This window comes from Arctopsyche grandis, chromosome 7 (assembly GCF_051622035.1).
Source record: "Arctopsyche grandis isolate Sample6627 chromosome 7, ASM5162203v2, whole genome shotgun sequence".
Lineage (NCBI taxonomy): Eukaryota > Metazoa > Arthropoda > Insecta > Trichoptera > Hydropsychidae > Arctopsyche > Arctopsyche grandis.
Genome location: NC_135361.1, coordinates 11,396,745 through 11,422,318, shown reverse-complemented (window position 1 = coordinate 11,422,318; position 25,574 = coordinate 11,396,745). Strand labels below are relative to the sequence as shown.

Sequence of the window (25,574 nt, the reverse complement as noted above, 5' to 3'; positions counted from 1 at the left end):
TTTCTAAATTCGTGTCGACCTAAGTCGAATTTTTTTTTAAAAGAAGCATAAAAATATAGCGCTGGACTTAAAGGTACCCTTACTATAAAGGGCGGATTATCTCGCCATGGGGGTCGAACAGCAAATACGGTATTAATGTCTCGCCGGTATCTATCATTGTCATCTACCCGTCAACACGGTCATAAAATATAATGTAAAGATAAGGAGAAATACAGCGGATGCCATGGACGCTCTTTAATGTCTAATGATGTCAAAGATTTTGTATGCATTTTAGAAACCTATTTTATATAAGCTTAGCCATAGTGACACCCTAGAGTAAATCTGTAATGTCACTAGGATCGAGGAGAGTTACAAATTCCCAGGGCTCTACTACCTTTAAGCAAAGCCTGCAAATTCTCGTCTGCCCAGCGGTGACGAATTCATCGATAAAATTCGGCATAAACAATTAAGTATTTCTTTTTTTTCATCTTTCTTTCTCGCTTACCCAAAGTCAGTTCCTTGATCAGAAGATCCCGTCAGTTCCTTGATTTGGTCAGACCATCTCTTGGGAGACTGTCCTCTCGCTCGCCTTTTCTCAAGCGTTCCGGTGACTACCAGTCTCTTCAGACTCTTCCTGGCTATATGGCCCAAGTATGAAAGAACCCTTTTCTTAAATAATCTGGATAGTCTCTCTGACACTGCCAGCTCTTTGAGGATGGAGATATTCGTGCGTCTTGCAGTCCACGATATGCTCAGTACTTATACTCGTATGTCCTTATTAAACGCACAATTATTTTTTATTATTCTTGATCGCTTTTTATTTGTCAATAAATTAAATTTTCCGCCGGGTCCGAATTTTCACTCTGCGCCTATGAATTTTACTGTGGCAAAATTGTAATAGATAAATAAAAGTCATCGACCGCTGTCTGTTTTTGCCATATATATTTTAAAAATACTAAATAGCTCATACATAAAATTCTATGAATAGTCTCTCAAATACATATTACATAAAATCATCAAATAATTCAAGATCAAGCTTATATAGAGTAGTTTCAGTAAATGAAGCATATTATGCTTTCAAGCGGAGTGGTCACGGGTTCGAGTCCGACTAGAGTCTCGCCGCTGGCCAGACCTTGGTTTGTGACTCCAGTTCAATCGTTTCTTTTGAGTTTGCCAATTTTCAAACGGTCCCTGAAAAATTAGAATCCCCTTTCCTATCTCTCTTGCTAATCTCAAGTTATTCAGCGTGTTGAGGTTCACCAATTTGATTATATAAATGCTACAAAGATTTCTCCATAGATGTCACTGTGGATGTTTGTATGAATTCGCTTATATACATATATTATTAATACTTATGTACATACATACATATATTGACTGAATTGTATTTGTATGTATAAATACACTCATCGCTTTGGAGCTATCTGTAAAAGGCGAATGTACATGTTCGATGAAATAAATAAATAATGTAAAATTATTACATTTAGTGCCAAAACATTATACACACATGTATTTGGTAAACTTTGATCATGGCAAAGTGCTCAATAGAATGAGTATGGCAAAGTGCTCAATCTGCCATAGCGAGAGGGGCGCGAATAGGGAAAAAACGATCAGAACAATGTGGACAAATGCGACAGTGTGGACAATATACGTCACCGTGAACAAAGTTGCAGTATTTTCAAACGTGTCTATTACGATTATTTTTCACCATCGTAATGGCGGACGTCATTTCCACTTATATGGATGACCAAACCGAGCAAAATGGCAAAGTTTGAAAACGATCGTATAAGAACCCAAACTTCGTCACACGACAATTCGTAATAAAAAGCCGTCGCACCAATAGCGAATAAGTATTTTTTTCCATACTTCCCACCATTTATCTTTTGAAGTTAAACCACATTGGACAGCCATGAATTCGCAAAAAAAACATTTATAAAACATATTACAAATTCCAGCAATGCTGAATCCAAATAGTACGTGTAGGACAGTCTGGCCAATAAAGAAGCTACTGATTGTGTGCGGTTCAATTAGGCATTTGAAGTCGTGCAACGCTCATCTGTCGTTTAAACGAGCTCGATAATTTCGCTAATGAAGATCATCAGATTGTCGCGAACGATGGGACACATTAGCGCGGATACACAACACGTGCAGTGTCAAAATCAAAGCAGTCATAATTTGATTAATGGCTCAATTGTCTACTTAGCACGTAGCTCACGTAGTTCTAGCATTTTTGATTGGCGACGCCGAGGACGCCGCTACCAGCACCTAAAAAATTATGCCATTGGCATTCGACGCGAGCATCTCCTACACCTATTCGACTCTATTTTTCGATGGTTTGGCTACGAGCCATTGCAATAATTCTGGCCGAACGCCCAATTTGTTGTCCAAATGCTGTGGAGTCGTCCGATTCGGAGGCTGAAAGTTTCAAGCTGATTGACACGACGCAACCTCTACTTTCCATTCGACATGTGTTGTACGTGCTTCTGAACACAACAAACTTCGATCGTTCCATCCATTGACCAATAGTTTATTTTTATACACAGTTCCATTGCGGACTTTAGCTCCAAACACTGGAGTTCAATCAGGTTACAAAAGTTTCACAATATGTATGTATGCGTATTATTATCAATATAATATCCATACTACATACGTATAATAAAACAGATGATGTATGTATGTCAATACACACATATATTTGCTATGCTATAACCCGAACAAAGTTTAGATATTATTTAAGTTCAAATTGGTTGTGTATAGTTTCAATGTTGAGATGGCGCTCCTTATACTTTGGATCGGCGCAACCTCCTTTAGATCTAAATTTTCAACTTCAGACTCTCCTACAAGCAATCGTTCCACATCTTCCTTGGTCGTCCCAGTTTTTGATAGTATTTTAAGCCGCATCTCTTTTATTTATTTATTTAAGATAAATAGTAGTTGTCATTGTAGCTCGTGATTCGTGTAGATTAGTGATGCACAACCATTTTGAGAGATGGCCCAATTTATCTATTTTATAATTGTTCGATGGTTGATAAACATAATAATATAATGATAATCAGAGAGAGCCGGATTTAGATGAAGAAAGATTCTATCCTTTTGAGTAGTGAGTTAATTTGAACACCAGAAACGTCTCAGAGTTGAGTCGTTTCTGGTGTTCAGTCAAAACGTCAGTGAGTTTTTTTTCGGAATCAACTGACTTGAAAAATCCGAGCGAACTCTCTTATTTTGTGGGAAATTTTAAAGTTGACATATTTCGCTCGATTATATGATTGATTTATTGCCCGGTGGCGGCTTTGCCTTGCATCCCGGACCAATCTCTCGAAAATAAATCTATAATTTTACGCTAAATTATTTTTATGAGGGTCAAATGAAATAAATTTAGTCAGACGATTCAATGTTATTCGTTCGGAACATATTTTATAGTTTTTACATGTGGAAAATATTACTTTAGAAAAAAAATTGTCATCATGTTCAGTCATAAAAATTTAACTGGCTTTCACGCCTCGTTAAATTTAGTTTCTTTATTCGAATACAAAAATATATATACACAAGAGTGAAAGAGAAACCTCAGCAACACTTGAAAAAAAACGAGATGCAAATATGTCGAACAATGAGAGAGGTAGAGTATTTTGAGTGATTGAACGTGTCAAACCGTACGGGTACGGTCATACTCTGGCGGGGCCATTTTACTTTGCCCGTACCCGTACGGTCGTACTCCTGAAAGGGCTAGGCTATTCCACTTGTGAAGCCCCTCCAAGCTTTAAGGAAACAATAATTCTGGACATTTTTTATAAAAGAGGAGGGACTTATTTTAGAATGTTGAAAATACAGTAATTCAAATTCTCCCTTTTTGACATGTTAAATAACTATTACAGAAAGAAAATGCGCCATAAACATTATTATTTGCAAGTCGAAATCTATTTCAATATTGTGTGGTTGCGCCGCAGGCAAAATTTTTGATAATAACGATAGGATATCCAGTAATATATAGATTCGTTATTGAATTTTGACATACATTTGTAGATATTTTTTATATTCAATGAAAAACTTGGTGATGGTTGATGAAATAATTCATTTTGGCCCGCAACATATGTCACATCGGGCCGCATGCGGCCCGCGGGCCGTGGTTTGTGCATCTCTGGTGTAGATTCACCACCATTTGTAACGGATTCGAATATCTTTCTTGGAATCTTACGCCTGAGTATGTATTAAAAACGATGTCTGGTATTTACTCAATAAATAAGAATCAGTAATTGAAAAGGCATACATATAATATATCAAATGTGGAATGTCACTTTCGGGAAAATAGAGTCAAACCAGTAGGAAAATTGATCTATGCGATATTATCAACATGTATGTACATATGTACGTATGTGTGCATCCAGCCTCTTTCAATACCAATGCATACATATTTTCTTTACGTGACCTCTACTTGAAAAATGCATGCACGATGGGCCATGAATTGTCGTGTGTACTACAGGATACATAATAAGTGCAAACACTCTAGGAAAGCAACTTTAGACAAATATGTAGAACTGAATGCGTGACCATGAGGTGCACTAAGTACAATCGCTAACCCTCATTTAGCTAAGAAGGCGAGTTATTCTAATCTTGTTATAAGCTCATAGAGAAAAATCTGGGATTACGAACGCGATAGGTCATGGATCTGAATGTTTCCAGAAGGTGATGAAGAATATTTCAAACGTCATAAATGGAGGATTTCGCAAGATTCCACTGCACTTAGGGATTGCAATACCGAAAGTACCAAAACCGGTAGTATCGGTATTTGACCGAAAATAAGCCTTTGGTGATACCGGTATGAAAAAAAGAAATACCGATAATATCGATTTTTTTAAAACTCGTACATTTTAATTTTCGAAATCTCCATAGCTAAAAACTACGAAAACGACCGATTTCGTATATATTTTGCATACGCAAATTATTGCGTATGCAAATTACTCATTAGAGCGAGTTATTATTTTATAATTTTTCTTCGATCTCTCTTTAATTTATCACGCCACACGTCTGTAAAATTGTTTCAATTTTTACTGTTTTCTGACACATATTGTTAAATACAACGTTCGGCAACATTTTCGGTATCGCGGCCCCCTTACAATATGTCTCAATTTTAATTTATAATTTAACTATTTTTCTAATTAGTGTATTTCAACAACAACTAATTCCCCAGCTGATGGTTGACTCTTCGTTTGCATCTCTGATTGGGTATACGATAAGCTTGAGTCGAAATTGCAAAAAAAAAAAAACTAAAAACTACACATTATAATCCTTAATACCTGGGACGTACCTACTTTACAGTTTTGTACCCGAAAATCCTGTATTTGAATGTTTGGGTTTGGCGTATTTGTCAATAAACAAGTTGAATCAAACAAGCGGTGCCCGTGATATCGAAAGCAATGTTTTTTTTTATTAAAAACTAGCTGAACCCGGCATGCGTTGCAATGCCACAATAACGCATGCAATTCCCGTTCCCGTTCCCGTTTCTCGATGTGTTTCGATAAGTTAATGTTTCAGTTTCAAATTAACACTTAACAATCAAATTAAATTTCAGTAATAAGATAATTTCTCGGAAAAAACACATTTGAAATTATTCAATTGTTTGTTTATTTTACCCTAACAACGCAGTTAGCGACGCGAACACATTTGAAATTATAGCGCTGCAATGCTACTCATTCCTGTTTTCCAGTTCTCGTTCCGGTTTTTGGGCGATTTATTTTACAGAAACCATCGCGGACATGCACACAATGGATGCGGTGCATCCGCTCTAAAATCGCCAGACAAATTGAACGACAGATTAACGGACGGCTGCTTTAAATGCAATTCTCATCTTCTCGAATGATAGATTGCACATCAGATGACGGGTAACCTTTCGATGTGCACAGATGCAATTATTAAAATGGTAATTATTAAAATTGAGTTGGATCTTTCAGGTGAGTTTAATAAGGCAAGATTCGATAAGTTCTGAATCTTGCCTTATTAAACTCGCCAGAAAGATCCAACTCAATTTTAATAATTGCATCTGTGCACATCGAAAGGTTATTCGTCATCTGATGTGCAATCTATCATTCGAGAAAACGAGAATTACGTTTAAAGCTACCGTTCTGTTAATCTGGCGATTTTAGAGCGGATGCACCAAACCCGCACACAATAACTCATGTAAGTTTCATCGCAATCGATAGACAGACAAACGGACATACAAACATTGATTTTTATATACATAGATTAATTCATTTAAAAAAAAATACCGAAATTACCGGTAAAACCGGAATCGTTATTTTTTATTTCGATAATACCGGTATAGGAAATTTTCAATCCCTAGCTGCACGTACATACATATGTACACTCGAATGCTCAAAACATTAAGATAACACATGTTACATGCTCCTACCTACCTACCTACCTACATACATATGTAGCTCTAATCTAATAAAAATATTTACATTCCACTCCGCATATGCCCGTTGCTTTGATAAGACCCAAGGCGGAAATTATATTTACATTATTTTACGTGAGATGAACTTGAAGAGTTCTTTGCACGTTTTATGACACACACACGCCTAGTGCGTGAGTTACGTCCGAATTGTGCGGTTGTACGGGTTTGTCGCTTTCACTCGAAGGCCGATTGATTTTGCACAAAAGAAGCAAAAAGAGACGTTCTCTCACGTTGACGAGATAGCTCGCCATGACCACATAGTAGACGCGTCAGAAGAACGTTGCTCCATTCGGGTCGACGTACCGTGACGTATCGAAGATATGACGTTTTAAAACCACGATGAGGGCTTCGAAAAAGTGGCGGCCGCCCAAAAAATCGAGAAAGAAAGTTCACACAAAAAGACAAACACTAACTGTTGACTCAATCGCGAAACTTTCCCTCGGTGAGGGCAACACACTTGAACGTCCAGTTTCATTTTTATTTTAGCCACTTTGAGTCGCTGAAGATTGCTAATCTCACACAGACAAGCATGAGGGTATTAAGTTGTCCTCGACAACTGGTAAACTCCCTCATAGTATATAGAGCGTTTTGATTATAACATTTTGGTAACGAGCCAACTAATCTTGAACCGCTTTGAGGACTACATTCACATGTATAATACCTATGTATATACATACATGGGTATGTATAAAATATAATACAGTTTTTTCGGCAGTTTCAACGTAAGCGTTCACGAATCGATACCAATGTAATACTAAATTAGAACGGATCGAATAAATAGAAAGCATGCAAAACAAAAACATGTTAGTATACATACAGCATTAAAAATTATGGCATAATAGAATATGGAAATATACTGCGTTGTATATACTGCGATAATAATGCAATAAAATTGTGGGTCACATGCTTCTAATCAGAATAATTGTTAATATAATTGAAATTTCACAACATAGTATATTTATTATTATAAACACAAAACGGTCGCTGACGATACTTAAGCAACATCAAATGACAATTAATTACCACAACCGAGGTTTGAAACTAGCCTGTTCGCCCCGGGACGAAAAAAAAATTGCATGCTGGCGACAAAATTGAACATTTAAAGCATGTGCGTCACGCGGTCACTTTCGCCTAAAATGCACCCAGTGATTAGTAGTCACCGGACCCAGAAGGTGCCGCGTATTGTTCAAAGGTTGTAAATGCATTGTTAAAGGTTTGCCGAACCTTTTTACAAAGGATTTACAACAATGGAACAATGGATAGCACTGTGACTATCCTACCTCTAGTGATTAGTCTACACAAATGAGCAACTAGCAAAATTATTAGGGCGAAAACACACTGAGTAGTATGGGACGTTACGTCCTTTATTGCTTCAGCTTCCCGCAGTGATCGTAAACAATGGGTGTCCCCACAAACCGAATTCGGGTGTAGTTGCACGTGCAGAATGCACATGTTTGAGAGGTCACACGTGTATGTATATCCATATTCAACTGACGTTTCTGAAGTTTCTCCTACATTACTTCAAATATTGGACTCACCGTTATCGATCACTGTCAAGCATGGATAAATATCACCGTAAACACTCCAGGTGGTGATTTTTTCACATCCCACTGTATGTTTTCACCCATATGGTCCATCGTTATGCTAACCTATAGTCTTATGCAGCATTATTATTATTTAAATCAATTTTATAAAATAACGTTGGATAAGCACTGCGAAACGAAAAATGTTTCTCCCCTTTGCTATTTTAAAGTGGGGATTGCAACGCTGCTGTCAAGGTCTTTCTCCACATGTATTTATCAAGGGGCTTCACGTATTTCTCGCACCTGTCAGTCCTATTTCCTTCCTGGTCTTCCAACACTTCTTGGTTGTATTTCCCCAGACATCGCACTCGATACGATATTCTAGAATTCTCAACAGCATTCCCAACCAAGTCAAGTGAGATTTTTCAATCCACATTTATGATTTCAACGCCCATTATCTTGTGTTAGCTGTCTGACACCTAAATCTCTAAATTTAACCCACAATACTTAAGTTTATTTCATCCGCCTCATTCGCGACTTTTCGAATTTAGGCGGATAAATTCGAATTTCATCTGATGTAAACGAATAAATTTGAATGCGGTTGAAATACGACAAAAAACGTTTTTTAATGCCTTGTAAAATTCAAAAAGTAATAAACGATTTATTATAATTAAACAATAATTATTTTAAATAAATAATATTTTACTAACAATTTGTTGATTTTTTGAACTAATTATTTAAATAAATCAATACTGGTGAAAGTCGGAATTAAATATTTCATCAATTTTCATTCGATAATCGAATATTCGAAGACTACGAATAATTGAGAACCCTAACTGTACCGCAAGATCTGGAAGGATCAATTCACAAGACTACGTCATTGGACGAAAACATTTTTTATGGAAGAACACTTACTTTTTATTATCATTAAAAGGTATATTTAATAAAACAAGAGGGTTTCTACACAATTTACGTAGCATTTGAAAAGGAATTTAACCAAAGCTCAAAGAGTCCATTATTCAAACGTTCCGTCTGGGCTGAAACGTTTCACGGAATACATACAGCTTTAATGCATTATACACAAGGTTGGCAGAGCTGAAATGAAACGATTAAATTTTCATTCAACTGCAAACTATGAAAATTTCACGAACGTTTCTACTTGATGAGAATTGAGAACGCCTTACCGACTCCAGTCTGCGGTTTCACCAAATGCTAGACCAATATTTGCCAAATGAACGCCGACCGAGTTCATTCCACTTGGATTTTCTCCAATTTTCCACGAGACGTTTGAGTTTCTAAAGTCGTAAAAGTGCAACTATTGCATACTCGCGACCAAAATGAACATTATGTCACCCGACGGGAGAAAGTCAAATCTATTTTACCCGAAAAAAAGAAGATCGATCGATTGGTCGGATGGAAATCGTTTACTTTCACAATCGCAATGATGTAACCGAGATGTTTGTTATTATTTGCACAATTCGCCAAGGTTAAATTAGATTATTCGTTACGAAATCCAATCAAAACGCACCTATTTAGTAGCGAAATAATCATAGGATCATTAGATTTCTAAATATAAAATTGCATGTGTTTTCCAACAGACAGACGTATGGCACACGTACGAAACAATCGCGTTTTTGATTTACACGATTGTTCGTGATCATGTTCGTGTCGAATCCCAATTAAACCGGATGCTTCAACATTGCATTACTATAATATTTACATTGCAGTTCACTTGTTGCATAGACGCAAACGCGACATGCAAAAAATCATTAAATAATGTAAATATTTACATACAATATTATACCCATATATACATACATATGTATGTATGTACTACATGTCAATATCGGCCATTATTGCACATAGATACATTAATAAGTCGACTAAAATTATAGTAAGTACTAGTGTTGTACCCAATGACATATCATCGCATGGGTGTTGGCATATTAAGTTATTAAATAAAAATAAAATAAAAGGAATGTGTCGTCGGTCATGTGTTCGATCCTCCCACGGTCGATTTTTTTTCAAATATCTTTTAAATATATCTAATTGTTAAAAATGGAAAAAAAACTGCCTACCTATCTACACATAAACAATATAAAACACCGATAAAAGAAATGAACTCATAAATTAATTAATTAAATAAATTTTCAATAGATGACGGTAAATTCTTTGCCAAGCGGAAACATTAGTAGCGATCAGTATATATAGAATTTTTTCTTTTGTTATTGTATTCGTATGTACGTTTTGGCAGTGGTTTAGCTGTGACGTACATATGTATGTATGTCGAATCGAAACGACTATTATTTTATTTTATTTTTTTATATAGTACGGCGAGCATTATCTGAGACAGACAGACAGACACACAGACAGACGGAATAACGATATTATATATATATATATATATATATATATATATATATATATATATATATATATATATATATATATATATATATATATGATTACATTATATGTGTATGCAATTTTCAATACGTATTGTGATGACGTTCCTTATGAATCGCTAGCAATTTGTTAGTCATAGACTTTCTTTAGCGCGAACAACTTGTATGCTTTGTCAATATTATCCCAATAAAAATGTAAAAAGACTCTCGAAATCGCTTGTTGAGTCGGTCGTAGCATCGCTCGCTACGAAATTTTTTATAACGAGCAACCTTTCGCCCGATATTTGCTCCACGAATGACTAGCTTTAAAAATTGCCTTGATGTGCTAAACAATCCAATAACCACTGTGCTGGACTCCAAACGTTCAGTTCAAAATGTGCGAGGTTAAGTATATTGCAATTAGCTACAAAACCATTTTACTATGTATTAAACGTCAAATAATATAAAACAAGTGCAAGAAATTAATAAAATGACGGATGAAGTAGAGGCGTCATTTCAAGGCGGATATATAAATAATCATAATTCAAATAATAGAGGTTTGATGATGAATACATAAAATATTAAGACCTGCATTCAGTATATTCGGAGAAATAAAATTAAATAATAGTCCTAATCACTCGCTATCCATCACATTGCGGCAAGTGTTAAGAATTTTCATTTCAATATATACCAGTATTTGAACCAACATTTATCATTTGTACGCAGAACATTAACAATTGATTTGTAATTGTAGCACGATTCATGGAAATAGTACATAATTGAAACAATTAAAAATCCACGAATCAATGAGTAGTATGTTTAATCGGGCCAGAACATTTATTTGACTCAATTACGAGTATGATTCAAAAACATGCGTACGTGCGATAAAATTGCGGTCATCATTTGATGCAATTAACAAGATGATTTCATTTTCAACACAGCGGCGATCGTTTAGTAATTTTACGACAAAATTTAACCAACGAAAAAACAACTCGTAAGATAAGACCAAAATTAAATCAAATTTTAAATAAATACGCTTGTCAATCTTGTGTTACGCAAAATTTACTGTACCCAAGTGTGTCAACAAATCAAGGTTCTTCCGATCGGAAAAAAGTCGTTACGTCGAATTTTATTCCACGGTGTTTTATTTTTTTTCTTCGTTTATTTTTATTCATAGAGAGAACGCGTTGCGTTATTATTCGATCTGATTTACACATGTAATCAAATTCGACAATTATGAAACCAATTTTCATTCTCAGATGCAACATCTCTTTACTACGAGGAGTGAAAGGCGAAAACGGTAGAGTGTTGCACTTAGCGACCTCGAAATTATTACAAACGAGTCTTCTCTCGATCGTCGTGAGGATTTCGGTCCTTCGAGCGATCTAAACGCAAATAAAAACAACGCAAGTCTCAAAACATATCTTGATCCGACCGAAAGAATCGAAGAAATGATGACATCATCGTCGGACAACAAACGATGTCAGCTAAAAAAGATGGCAGTCATTCGAGAGTGAGACCACTTGACACAAACAACCGTTTCGCTCGTGTTGATCTTGAAATCGAGACGCGAAGGTTGATAGAGTCCATCTAATTTTTGCTTCCTATAAAGAGCACACACTGATAAGGATAACGCTACGTGATTTCCTCCCAATTGACCTTTGGGATTAAATTATACCCAGAACGAGTTGAAAGTTGCTACCGGTCGACCACTTTAAGTTTATCGCACATTGACCGGCATGTCAAGTGGTAAACATCGAGTTACAACTTACGAAATTAAATCGATTGCATACATATACAGATCGATTTAGTTCACGCAATACAAGTTCTCACCTTTTTATTATAATTTACAGATCATTAAAACTACCACTAAAGGAAACTCCCGTCACTCAAAGTAGTCAATATTCCTTAAAAACAAATATTAGGGCAAAAACATACAGCGATGAACGGCACACCGCGTGCATGGCTCCTCGCCGTGAGTGGTCTCCTACATTTATTCAAATATGGGATACGGTTCGGTGATTACTGGTCACAAAGTACTCGTTACACAGTCACTAAAATCTCTATAACGGAACATCTGGCTGCCGAAAAGTCAATCATACTAACGAGAACTTAAGTGCCAAATATTGTGAATTCGCGATTTCCATGACAAAAATTGTCTTTGTTACCACCGCAATGTGACGAATAGTCCAATTACCATGGGATACACCGTTATCGGTCACTGTCAAGCAAGTATAAATACAAGCATACAATTTGAACGAAAGAGGTCTAAAGGTCATGAATGGCCGGCACGCCACTGAATGGCACGCATAATTTTTTTCGCATGTTTAAAAGTATCTAATTAAAACCACGTGCCACATTCACCGCTGTGTGATTTCGCCCTTATCCAGCAGTATGGCTCGGTGGTTGCGTTTATGTTCAGCACCGAGGGTTTCCGGGTTCGATCCTGTGCTAATCTTTATTACTGCTTGGATATTTGTCAGACTTGGATTTTTGTGACTCCAAGTCGATCGTTTCTTATCAGCGTTTACCAATGTATTTGATTTTCATTGAAACGGTTCTAACAAATTGGCAAAAATCATCCTACCCTTGTAGCATTTTTATTATTACTAAATTATGTAACATCCTACGTCACAAATATCTTTTTTTATTTTTGTATAATATGTAAAAAATGTATGTACTAGTCTAAATCCATGGATGTCTCAATGGATTAATTAATGGTTAATTTAGTGTTCTTCAGCCTATAGAAATATAGCGATTTATGTAACAAAAATGCTGCTATGTTTGTAATTATTTGTCTAGGAAGATGCATTGGGGTCTATGTGTAAGGCCTTCCTGGTATATACATATATATGTAAAATAAAATTAAAATAATTTGAAATGTATGCATCATATTTGTATGTATGTAAATTTATCCATATGTCTATGATGCTTTGTTAAAAATTATTCTAAAAATTGTATATCGATGTTTGTAATTGTCCAGGAAGGCGCATTGAGGCTTTACTTTTAGGCCTTCCTGGTATATACATGTGTATTTTATTTTATATAGATACTACTAGGAAGGCCTAACAGGTAAACCCATATGCGCCTTCCTAGACAATTAATTACAAACATTGCAGCATTTTTGTTACATAAATCGCTGTATTTCGATTAAAGAACACGAAATTAACATTTAATTAATTAATCCATTGAAACATCTATGGACTTAGACTTGTACATAACTTTTTACATGTTGTACATAAATCATATTCAGATATTTGTGACATGGCGGGTAGGATGGTTTTTGCCAATTTGATGAAGGAACCGTTTCAACAATGAAATCAGATAAATTGACAAACTCCGATAGGAAACGATCGACATGGAGTCACTATATCCGAGTCCAATATGTATGTATGTAAAAATAAAATAGCATATATAAAAAAAGTGTGTAGGTATGTGAAATATTCATATGAAATTTGTTTCTATTTTACTTAAAAATAAATCATTCATAACATCTATTTTATAATAGAATGCGCCGTAGACGAAATGGGAAAAAATGAGCCGCAGATGAAAATTTTACACACATAGTACTAAATATGTACATACATTGCAGACTTGAAGAACCCAATTCTAGCGCAACACTTAAGACAGTGATAAAGCACTGAATTCAAATAATAAATCACTATTAGGAAATGGTTTAACATTTTAATTTTAATAATGTATAAAACTAACTCGAAGCCTCGACAAACACGAGCATATAATTTATGGTTCTGTAATAAAAAAAAATCAACAACACTGGAAATAAAGAATATAATTGACCGATGAAAATAAATATGACGATAACTCTAAAAAAAATATATATATATTTAAAACAAGAATGAAACTAAGAAGTCTAAAACAAGAATGAAACTAAGAAGTCTAAAACAAGAATGAAACTCGCACATATTGCATTCCCGTATTCAAATTAAATTGCTTTTTTACGAGACAAACGGCTGTATTTTCATAAGGTCAACGTGTTTTTGTGTTTGAAAATCGTCGTCGAATTAAATATAAAATTTTTATAAATAAAATAAAATTGAATATGGGGGCGCCACCGTCGAATTAGGTTTATGTATACCTATTATGTATTGAAACGTTAGATCAAATTTACATAATCGACCAAAAGTGAAGACACCGCGTAATAAATTTCAACCCCAAAAAATGGCCACCGATCAAAATTGACAATGTGGATAATAAATTGAAAAAAAAAAAAACGAAAGCACATCGGCATAAAGCCAGTACATATAATGGCGTTTGTAATGTGGCACTAAATATGTAATAACTTACTATTGAATAAAATAATTTCCTTTTATAATGATGTTTATAACACAACGTTTAGATAAAACAAAGTACATATAAACAATTTTTTATGCTTCCATTGTTTCAAACTGATTATGACAAATGGCTTTACGAATGTTAAAATTTGATAATAAAAACATTATTTTATTGAAAACGAACAATGTCAGCATTGTTCTGGTGATTCAGAGTTCATATGTACATATATACTGATTAAAGATCTTTTTTTCTGTTTTTGAGAAAGCATGGGAAAGATTCATCTCATTCACAGTTTCCTGGTCGCGAGTTCTCATTAATGTTAATGAAATCTCATCTCAATTTTTTTTAAATAAATATATTCATATATTGTATAATTTTACGGTTTGCGATTCGATTACCTCTAAAAATTCACGTAATTCGTTCATATTTTTTAAGAATAATATTTACTTTATGTTAAATTGAAACAAGTCATAAAAATATAATTTTACGAAAAGTTTTGACTCGTTTGAGTTTATGACCGACACTCATTGATGTTTAACTATAATAATATTTGCTCTCTAATTACACCGAAAATTAGCTTACCGATTATTTGATAGATTTTCCCTATTGATAATCATCAAAATTTTAAACTCCGATTTATTTGCATGTCCATTCACACACGTGTATGCTTCCCTCTTAGAAAAATAAACGACTTTTTGTAATTTTATTTTTACCCAATCTACAATCTACATATTTTAAAAATAAAAAAAATGCGTCATAGATAAAAATTTCTTTGTTCGTTTTTCATAGAATAAATATAATACATTACATACATACGTTCCATTTGAATAGAACATTTTTAGGTTTATGAGCTCCTTTTCCTATTATGCTGTACATTCACATTAGAATAATATGTATAATACCATGATTAGTAACAAAATTAAATTAAAATTGTAAAATAGAAAATGATCAGTAGATCAGTAGCTATTAAAATATATATAAGATGTATTGTGAACATAATTTAGTAATAATAAAAAACATTTAAAAATCAAAATCAATAGAACATTTCTTCTTATAGCACGATACGAGTGTTATACGGAACACGATTAAAGAAACAGTGTTTTATTCTCAAAGAATCAATTCTAGATGTATTTTCTTCAACGGTTTTTAACTTATTAAAGAAAAACACACTAAAAATTCTGTTATAGTAATTAACGAATTATAGTTTGTAGGCCTAATGATTATTATCACAAATATACAAATTTTCATCGTCTAAAATTGAATTTTTACGACAATATTATATGTAATATCAACTTTACGTTGATAGATAAGACGACAGTAAAATTTTCTAATGACAATATGTTTATTTATAATTCAAATTTACAATCATAAATTCAAATATTAAAAAAAAAATGAAGTCATGTTTGAGTAAAATACAAATCAAACCATTGAGTAACTATTTACTAAATACAAAAAATTGCACCAACATAATCGATAGAAATTCGAGCATGTCCACATGTCTTAGATCTACACAATATGTCAACAACGGTGACGTATGAGCCCAAAGCCCTTAGGGGCTTTTAAGACAAGAAAAAAAGTAATTCTTAATTCACAATTCATATTTCGCATGAAGTGGTTAATTTGCGATTGAATTGCATAGTTCTTGGATTATTAACCAGAATAATTGAAATATTATAAGAAAATTTGTTTTTAATTTATAACAACCAATTTATTTTTAATTATTACTTCTTTATACACGAGTGATGGTTTGTATGTATATACTTCATGGCACTATTTTGTAAGGCAAAACGCTACTCAATGTATACCATTTTTCTAATGGTGAAGTGAAAGTGAATTAAATCAAACTTTTACTTGTTTTTAACACAACAAAAAAAAAACGGTTTCGATATTTTTGTACGTTGCAAAAATTTCAGCACTCATGTGCTAAATTTATTTTAAAAAATCGAATTTTCAAGCTTCGTTCCAGGGCCAACCTGTTTGACCAGGACACGCTCCTGGTCAACAGTAACCTGATTTGAGCAATCGAATGTCTTTTGCAACGGGAATGTGTTTTTCGTTTTATTTTCCATAATCTTCATACACGATGGGTATACACACATCAATCAAATTCAGTTTTTAGGCATCGAACAAGTTGTCAACGAACTAAGGGACGTCGGTCGGTTTCTATTTGGACAAAAAAATGGGTTCACCATTATCAATTTCTATTGTCAACCTTATTTTTTTTACTCTCTAGCTTTGTAAGACAATAGTAATTGACAATAGTCAACCATGTTTCCTGGGAAATAGAAATGCCCCGCTGATCTCTAGTTATCATTAAGAAAAGGCGGTCGGGATGCTTTTGCCCAAAAAATGGGTTAACTTTTGTCAATTTCTATTGTCAACCTTATTTTTTTTTGCTCTCTAGCTTCGTAGGACAATTGTAATCGACAATAGCTAACCCTCTTTCCTGGGAAATGGAAATGCACCGCCGATTTCCAGTTATCACTAAGAAAAGGCGGTCAGGATGGTTTTGAATCCTTTTTTTTTGCTCCCTAGCTTTGTAGGAAAATCGTTATTGACAAGAGCTACCCCTTTTTCTTGGGAAATGGAAACTCCACCGCCGAAGATAGCTCATCACCAGAGATCGGCGCGGAAATGCGCCAGCACAGAAAAAAATGGGATCCTTTTAAATTTTCTAAAGATCCTTTTGTCAATTTCTATTGTAAACCTTCCCATTTTTTTCTGTGCTGACGCATTTCCGCGCCGATCTCTGCTCATCACTAAGGATAGGAGCTCGGTTTACCTATTTCCCATGAAATAGAGGTTGCCTATTGCTAATTTATATTGTCCTACAAAGCTAAAAAAGGTTGACACTAGAAACTGACAACTAGAGGTAGGACCGGAAGCGTGCCATTTATTGTTCAATTGTTGTAAATCCTTTGTAAAAAGGTTCGGCAAACCTTTAACAATGCATTTACAACATTTGAACAATATACAGCCCCCTCAGCGTCCGGGCTTTACTGACAACAGTGAAACCCAATTTTCTGTCCAAATAGAAACCGACCGCCTATCCTTACAGTTATCACCGCAACGATAAAACTCAACGTAGACGCGTCACAACAATTTTTCTCCGGATGATCTTCGAATGATTTCGTTCATTTAAAATTCACAACACACCCAACTTCACACGGTCAACACTTGACACTTTCGGAAACGTGTCGCATACTATCAATATCGTTATCACGACGACAATATAGACGGACGATATTTCGGTACACGAACTCTGCTCAAGATGGACGCCGACGAAACAAAAGCTGGATCGGGCGAAAAAAAAAACAAATGAAAATGTGAAATAATAATTATTTTTTTGAATTTGCAAACCTTTCGCTTTGAAACAAGCGAATCGTTGTTTTTTATTTATTTTATATTTATTGCAGTCAGATATCAGAGACGATGACGTTGCGGGGCCGGGGGCGCACGCAATCGTGCCGGATTGCGCGATGCTACTTTGGCAACACCTGGCCGACAATGACACTTTGCGTTCGACGTGCCCCGTCACCGTGCAAACACATCACACACATCACACATTTCACTCATCAACTCATCCAAGGGAATTTATATCTCATACACTCGGACGGGAAGATGGATGGGTGGTGGGTGGGGGGGGTGGGGGGGCTTACGTAAGGCTCGGCGCTGCGCCCCTATCGGTCAGCGGAGCACCCACCTGTGGAGAGGGCACCACCACTGCAGAGGGGGGCGAAAAGACCGGGATCGGGAGCGCGCGCCCCCAACATGGCGGCGAGCGACGAGTAGAGAGAAAGAGAGCGCGATATCAGACGAGGAGACGAGTGTTTGAGTCGAAAGACGCGAATCAACTGCTCGATGCGCGCCTACCGGCCGATTGTAGAACTATCCGATAAACACGCGCCGAGCTGTCATTGTCACGCGCATGCGCCTTACTAACGTTTTATCCTACTATCATGTGTGTGTGTGTGTGTGTGTGTGTGTATTCTCTACAAGCTATTTCGATGCTTTGCCATGTGTGTTCACCTGTTTAAACTGAACCGAATACGTATGCGAAATGGTACGAATGCGAAAATATGCCATTGTTCGGCCATGTCGGTGTTGTTTTGATCTTAATGAAAATTTTCAGCGTGTTTACGCGACGGCCATGTTGAATTTGGCGTCGTTTGGATTTGTGTCAGGTGTGCCAATTGTGCGTTATCGTCTAAAATAACACTAAAATCACAGTTTATCACTTTTGAATCATCGATGCTGCTCATGTTCACTACTAACCGATAGAAATACATGATTTTACCATTTGGCGCATAGTTCCAGTTCAGGCGACCAAAACCCAAGCAACACAAATGGAAGAGTTCGGTGATTAATCCGCAAAAAGCGATCTCACGCAAGTCACTAAAATCTCGATCACGAAATATCTGGCGCTCGAGCTCGCGTTTGTATAATATTCGCGATTGATGGAGTTTTTGGGTGCCAGATGTTCCGTGATCGAGATTTTAGTGACTTGCGCGAGATTCCTTTTTGATGAATAATCACCGAACCCTTTATTTTGTGTTTAATGGGGTTTGGTCGTCTGAGTTGGAACTATGCTCTAAGATTTAGAGTCTATAGAGTCTTAGAGTCTAAGAGTCTAAGTGATAAAAAAATATAACTTGGAGTCTTAGAATCTAAGTGATAAAAAAATAATTTGTTGCTATCGGTTGATTCGGTGTTTATTGCGTACAAAACGCTGGCCCAAAAGTCACTAATAACAGTCTCTAATCTCTATAACAGAGCATCTGGCAGCCGAAAAGTCCATCATACTAACGAAAACTATCATACTAACGAGAACTCGAGTGCCAAATATTCCGTATTCGCTATTTTCGTGGCAAAGATTGTTTTTTGGGCGATCGCAATGTGCGTAATACTCCATTTACCTATCGTTTAGTAGCGCACAGAAGCAACATCAATGGTACAAAAGGTTTTCCAAGAGACAAACTGTGATTTTAGTGTTTTTTTTTTAAATTCAGGAAAAATAAACTTTTTTATTTAGAAAAGAATAAGATCCGATTGTGGTTTTTGTACGTGAAAAATATAAGCAACCTTTTCTGGAAAAAGTATTTATAGTCGGAAAATTTCGATGGGAATTCTTAGAAAAAATCGTTTCCAAGTGCTAAAAAAATAATAAAGGAAAATTTGATTCGTAGAAATGATACCTATAATTATTAAATATGTAAATACATTAGAATATTCTTCACTTTGTTTTATTTATTTTATATATTTTAATAAATTCGGCTCTTGTTATTGCCATGCGTGAAACTTTTTTATGTAAGTACATATTATAATAATTATAATATGAATGAGTAAATTTACATAATCGAGTTCGAGCTTTAAAATTAAGCTGAATTGTTTCTTTTTTTTCTTTCTTTAAGTAAAATATTGTAATAAAAAACGCCAATAATTAATTTTCATTGATAACATCTAGACATCATTAAATTTTATGATACGTATACCTTAAAAATGTTCATATTATATTAAAACATGATCAGTGTGATTTTCTAAGAATCACAAAGTCAAAAGCCATCGAAAATATGTAAGTAAAAGTAATTAGCGGAGGTGAAAAGAAAGGTCGACAACAATTTTTGGAAAATTACGAATTTTGCTTCCTCGCGTGCCTCGTCTATGTATATACATACAAATATTTAATGATATATGAATAATGTTTCACATTAAGTATATCGTAGTTGCATTGAAATATCCATTTGCATATGAATAAATAATACATCAAATTTATTGAACCACTCGCAATCGCCCCTCCCTTCTGATAATTTATGTCACTCTTAATATATGCTTATTAGGAAATGTACATATTTTGGAATTCACGGTGTTGTAAAAACACAATGCATAATAGTGACGATAAAATTGCAAGAATAGCTATGCGCTAAATTGGTCAATAACCGAAACCCGCAAAACCGGTACCGAGATGGCCAAATTCCGTCCGAATATCCCCAAAACACCACTAAATACACATGTATTTCGACGTCTGCCCCCGATTATTGATTCCGCATGGATATGGAAGTTTTTGGACATTTTTTAGGAAGTTTTTACATAAATTTCAAATGGTAAAGATGAACCCCGGTATGCAGAAACGATCTCATCCTCTTAATAATAACAACATTTTAATTTGCCTAAGAAGTTTGATGACCTCTGTGCTAAACTCATCACATCACATACAATTCAGAATAGACTAGTGGTTAGCATATAATGCTTTGAACAGAGTAGTAGGTTCAAATACCAACGGTTTCTGCTGGCCAGACTTTGGATTTTTGACTCCAGGTCGATCGTTTCCTATCATAGTTTGCCAATTTATCTGATTTTCATTGAAACGGTTCCAACAAATTGGCAACCTTACCCATTTTCTCGCAAATCTCACAAAGTTATTGGCAATCCGGAATTTCGATGAATTGTATAAAATGCTGCAAATTTACATTTTATTTTATTTATTTTTCACATAGATATATACCAGGAAGGCTTGACAGGAAGACTCCAATGCACCTTCCTGGACAATTAATTACAAACAATGCCGCATTTTATTTTTACATAAATCACTGTATTTCCAGAAGCTGAAGAACACGAAATAACAATTAATTAATTAATTAATTACATAATAAATCCATTGAGACATCTATTGACTTAGATTTTTTACATAATTTTTACAAATTATACACACAATAAATACAGAAGATTTGTGACAACAGGAAAGGATTTTTTGCCTATTTGAGGAACCGTTTCAACAATGATCGGATAAAATTGGCAAACTCTGATAAGAAACGATCGATTTGGAGTCACAAATACCCCCAAATCTAACCAGCAGTATGGCGGATCGAACCCACTGATCACATGGTGCTAAACATACACGCTATCATTAAGCCAAGCTGCTGGCTAAATATATATAAACATATCTGACCATTAACGTATCTGTGTATGTTAAATTGATATATATTTATGGAATTTCACTGAATTGTTGAAATGCTCAAACTTTATAAATTTGATCATATATCTATCTCATTGTGTTAATTGTTATGTATTTACTTTGTATAATACTTGTATCAAATGTGCAATGTTTCTGGCCAGGAAGGCGAATTGGCGTTAGCTGTTAGGCCTTCCTGGTATAGATTAAAAATAAATAAAATTCGGTGTAAATTCATTAAGTGAACTATGGAGGATGAACGAATGAGACGACTGGCATGTTAATGCACGTGTTTATTATATGACAGCTGAAGACAGAGTGAGTAGCAGCTGTCCGAACCCAGCCGGGTTGGTCCCCACTCGCAGGAAGGCAACCAAACTCGACCATGTCGTATAAGCGAGCCGCCACATCACTCCCCCCCCAGCATCAGCGATACCAAAATTACAAAGAAACAAATTTTACAAAAGAAAAAAAAATTGTTGTTACACAAGGAGAAAAAATTATTACGTGGGGAGAAAAAAAAATGTTGACGTGGGTCATCCGCTGTGTACATAGGTGTACCGCCCTGAATGGTCGGTAGATTCGAGGGCGGTGACGTCGCGAGCAGGACGGTGGGTGGTCCGATGGTCGCGCGATGCGATGCTGCGGCGGCGCCGCTCTTCCGAGGCTGATGTCGGTTGGTGGGGCGGCGGGGGCGGCAGGGGCATCGATGTGGTTGATGATACTCCGAGCTGGACTGTGAGTCGTTGTGGCTCGTGGAGGTGTTGTAGCGCTACCGCCCGTCTCGGCGTGACGACGCTCGTGGGGACGGACGGGGCCTTGATGATGATGATGATGATGATGGTGCTGAGGTGGTGTATGTCTTGTGGTGCTGGATGACCGTTCTATGTGTAGTGGATCGCGCATGACTCCACATCCAGCTGTCAAGATCGTCGTCTCATTCGCTCCCCCATTTTTTTAAAGCACCTTTCGTCGACGTTGTGGCTGGACTCCAGTCGATAGGTAGATAGGTAGGTAGCCGTGTCTGCTCGTTTATTGTCACCCGCGGGCCGCGACGCGTGTTGATGGCGATGGGGGCGCGGCGGGTAGCTTCTCCCGCCTGGCTCGGCGAGGCAGGGATGAGCGGCATGTTGAAATTGATCGAGGCTGCGTGGCTCGATGTCGGGGGTCACCAGTATGGAGGATGAACGAATGAGACGACTGGCATGTTAATGCACGTGTTTATTATATGACAGCTGAAGACAGAGTGAGTAGCAGCTGTCCGAACCCAGCCGGGTTGGTCCCCACTCGCAGGAAGGCAACCAAACTCGACCATGTCGTATAAGCGAGCCGCCACAGAACCATTCACCGATTGCGAACATTTGAATATGTAAACAAATAAACCGATATACATTTATCTGTATATGTACTACATATGTTAATGATATTAATCAACTTGTTCGGTTCAAACCAGTTTGCGTGTATTCTAATGGCGAATAGACAATAACCGGAAACATTTGAAAGTATCGCCAATTCAAATAGTAGAGTGAAATTTTCAGCAGGTTTTCAACCGAGTCTAATGTATTTTTTATACACAGCATAGATGTCACTATATTTTTTTTTAAATATTTTAGCAAAGCTCAAAACCGTTCCGATGTTTAATAGTATACAATATTATTTGTAGATGGCAATAGTTTTTTTCTTTTGACGTAAAAAAAATACGTAAACAAATGAAATTAAATTAAAACAGCAGATTTTTTTATTTGAAATATAAAAAGGTTAATACTTACACAATGTTGATTTTCTTTCATGTTGAAAGCCGTGTATAAATGCTCCTCCATATTTTAATATTTGTCGAGATTTGGGTCACTCATTCAGAACACTGAAACAAAACAATTAAACAATGGTAATTAAGCAATGTTTCACTATCAAACTTCATCATCAATATTTACGAGTGCGTCAAACATTATCATACAAAGTACACAAAGCCGATGCTGTGTAAACTCGAAACGGTTTAAAGTTTTGGCCGAAAGCAAAATTTCAACAATCGATACTCCGGATAACCATTTTGCGAATAATTTCGAAGGGAAAACGATCCGATCGCGTGCCTTCGAAAAGTCTTCCCCTTCGAAAGACTTCACCTTCAATACTGAAAACACTATTACGCTGTTTTCGCATTATTCTCCTTATTGATTCAAAAACCGTGACGCATGGAGAGTTAATGACTGCACGGAATGTCCCTAAATTTTCAGCACGAACTTTACAATTTTACAATGTTGATATACCTCTCTAAATCGGTGCGTGCACACCGACAAAAGGTTTCGCCCCAACACGCGATTTCAGCGAACTGTTCAATCACCGTCAACGGTCTCTGGTCGAAATTGACAAGGATTTTTTTTTTATTTTACCTGTTAAATTAATTTTGGGTCGACTCCAAGTCGTATGCTGAAATTCTCGGTAAAAGTCAACACGCTGAAAAGAAATCCACGTACAATGAACGTATCTGGCGCGTCGTGACAAAAGTATGATTAATGTTTCTACCAATACGTGTTTCAGTTCAGAGTCGACTTTTCATAGCATTTGTTGTATTGAGACGAGAATAATAAGAGAATTAAATTTAATAATAAGAGAAAACTTATTTTATTTCAGTCCCATATATACAGTGGTGTCACCCCAATTTTGGAACAACGGGTTTCCAAATTTTGTTTCAATAGAATTATTTTGAAAATATAAATATGTTATATTTTTTTTCGTCCATGGCACTATTACATGAAAGTTCATTAAATCTTCAAGATTTGTATAGTTTTTGACAATTTTATGAATTTTTGGATTAAATAACAGGTTTCCGGAAACTTTTGATATTTAACGACGGGTTTCCAGAAACCCGTAGAAATCATTAGGGTGACACCACTGCGTATATGGTATATATGAATGACTACTAAAGCCCGGACCCTGAGGGGCCGCTTATTGTTCAATTGTTATAAATGCATTGTTAAAGGTTTGCCGAACCTTTTTTACAAAGCATTTACAACAATTGAACAATAAACGGCACGCTTCCGGTCCTACCTCTAATGACTACATTTCAATGACTTTTCCTGGATCATGACTCTTTTTTGTATAAGCTTTTTTTCACTGTGAAATAATGCTTCGACTTTTCGAATGTTTTATTGTTTGAATTTTTCCTTAGGATGAAGTAAGACTCGGGCCACATCGAGCAACTTGATCGGCCGACTAGTTGCGCCACCAGAAAAAATGTATATAAATGTGAGCGACCAAGAAGTTGACGGGTGTGGTAGCCTGCAACCAAGTCGGTCGGTGTGGCTCGGGTCTTAGATGGAGCGTGCCACACCCGTCAACTTCTTGGTCGCTCATATTTCCATACATTTTTTCTGGTTGGCCGACTAAGTTGCTCGCAAGTCGCTGGGCATGGCCCGGCTCTAACTGCATACATTGGTCTGGTCGCCTTCAACCAAGTCGCTCGGTGTGGCCCGGGATCTAGTTCCCGGGTTGTACATAGGTTGTAGAGTTGTAAGCTGCATGCACTTTATACGCAGCCCATTTTTTTATGATATACATACGTTTCAAGGCGTAAACACACTGATATGAACGGCACGGCACGTCTTCGTGGTTTCTAGTCAAGGAAGTGCGTTCCCAGTCTTCAAATATGGGATTCACTGTCAAGCCTATGTCAAAACAAGGACAAAATATCACTGAAAACACTCTAGGGGGGTGATTTTTAGGATTGCATGCCTCAGTTATGGCTAGACATGCTTGGGTTTTTTTGCATGCTAAAAAGTATCTAAAAAAAAACACGTGCCACGTGCCTCTCAGTGTGTTTTCGCCCTAAGGTTAATTTATAGCACAGCTCAAGCCAACAGCTGCACGTCAATAGTGACACGAAAAATATTCTTTAGTAAATTCTATATGTAGTGTACATATGTGACGTATCTGTAACAGCAGCAACCGAAACAATCAATTCATATTATACAGCAGTACAAGTCACCGAAACGTATCAAACA

At 36.1% G+C, this 25,574-nt stretch overlaps 2 protein-coding genes and 1 long non-coding RNA gene across 5 annotated transcripts in view; 1 reads left to right on the top strand and 2 right to left on the bottom strand.

The window, feature by feature from the left end:
- LOC143914749 (uncharacterized) overlaps positions 1-18,546 on the bottom strand; it is an 82,480-nt gene extending 63,934 nt beyond the window's left edge. Inside the window, exon 1 of one of the 2 annotated variants that reach the window (XM_077435061.1) lies at positions 18,287-18,546. The gene's annotated coding sequence lies outside the window, so the exon portion shown is untranslated. The remainder of the gene's footprint in view (positions 1-18,286) is intronic. The other variant, XM_077435062.1, reaches the window with a different exon arrangement.
- LOC143914760 (uncharacterized) overlaps positions 1-25,574 on the bottom strand; it is a 1,424,209-nt gene that overhangs the window by 69,821 nt on the left and 1,328,814 nt on the right. Inside the window, exon 1 of one of the 2 annotated variants that reach the window (XM_077435088.1) lies at positions 22,701-22,875. The exons of the other annotated variant lie outside the window; for it this stretch is intronic. The gene's annotated coding sequence lies outside the window, so the exon portion shown is untranslated. Of the gene's footprint in view, positions 1-22,700; positions 22,876-25,574 lie in introns of those variants that run through there. 2 annotated transcript variants of the gene reach the window in all.
- LOC143914762 (uncharacterized) lies at positions 40-4,661 on the top strand. The gene is made up of 3 exons (XR_013260850.1): positions 40-2,921; positions 2,969-3,076; positions 3,707-4,661. It is a non-coding gene; the product is annotated as an uncharacterized LOC143914762 (long non-coding RNA).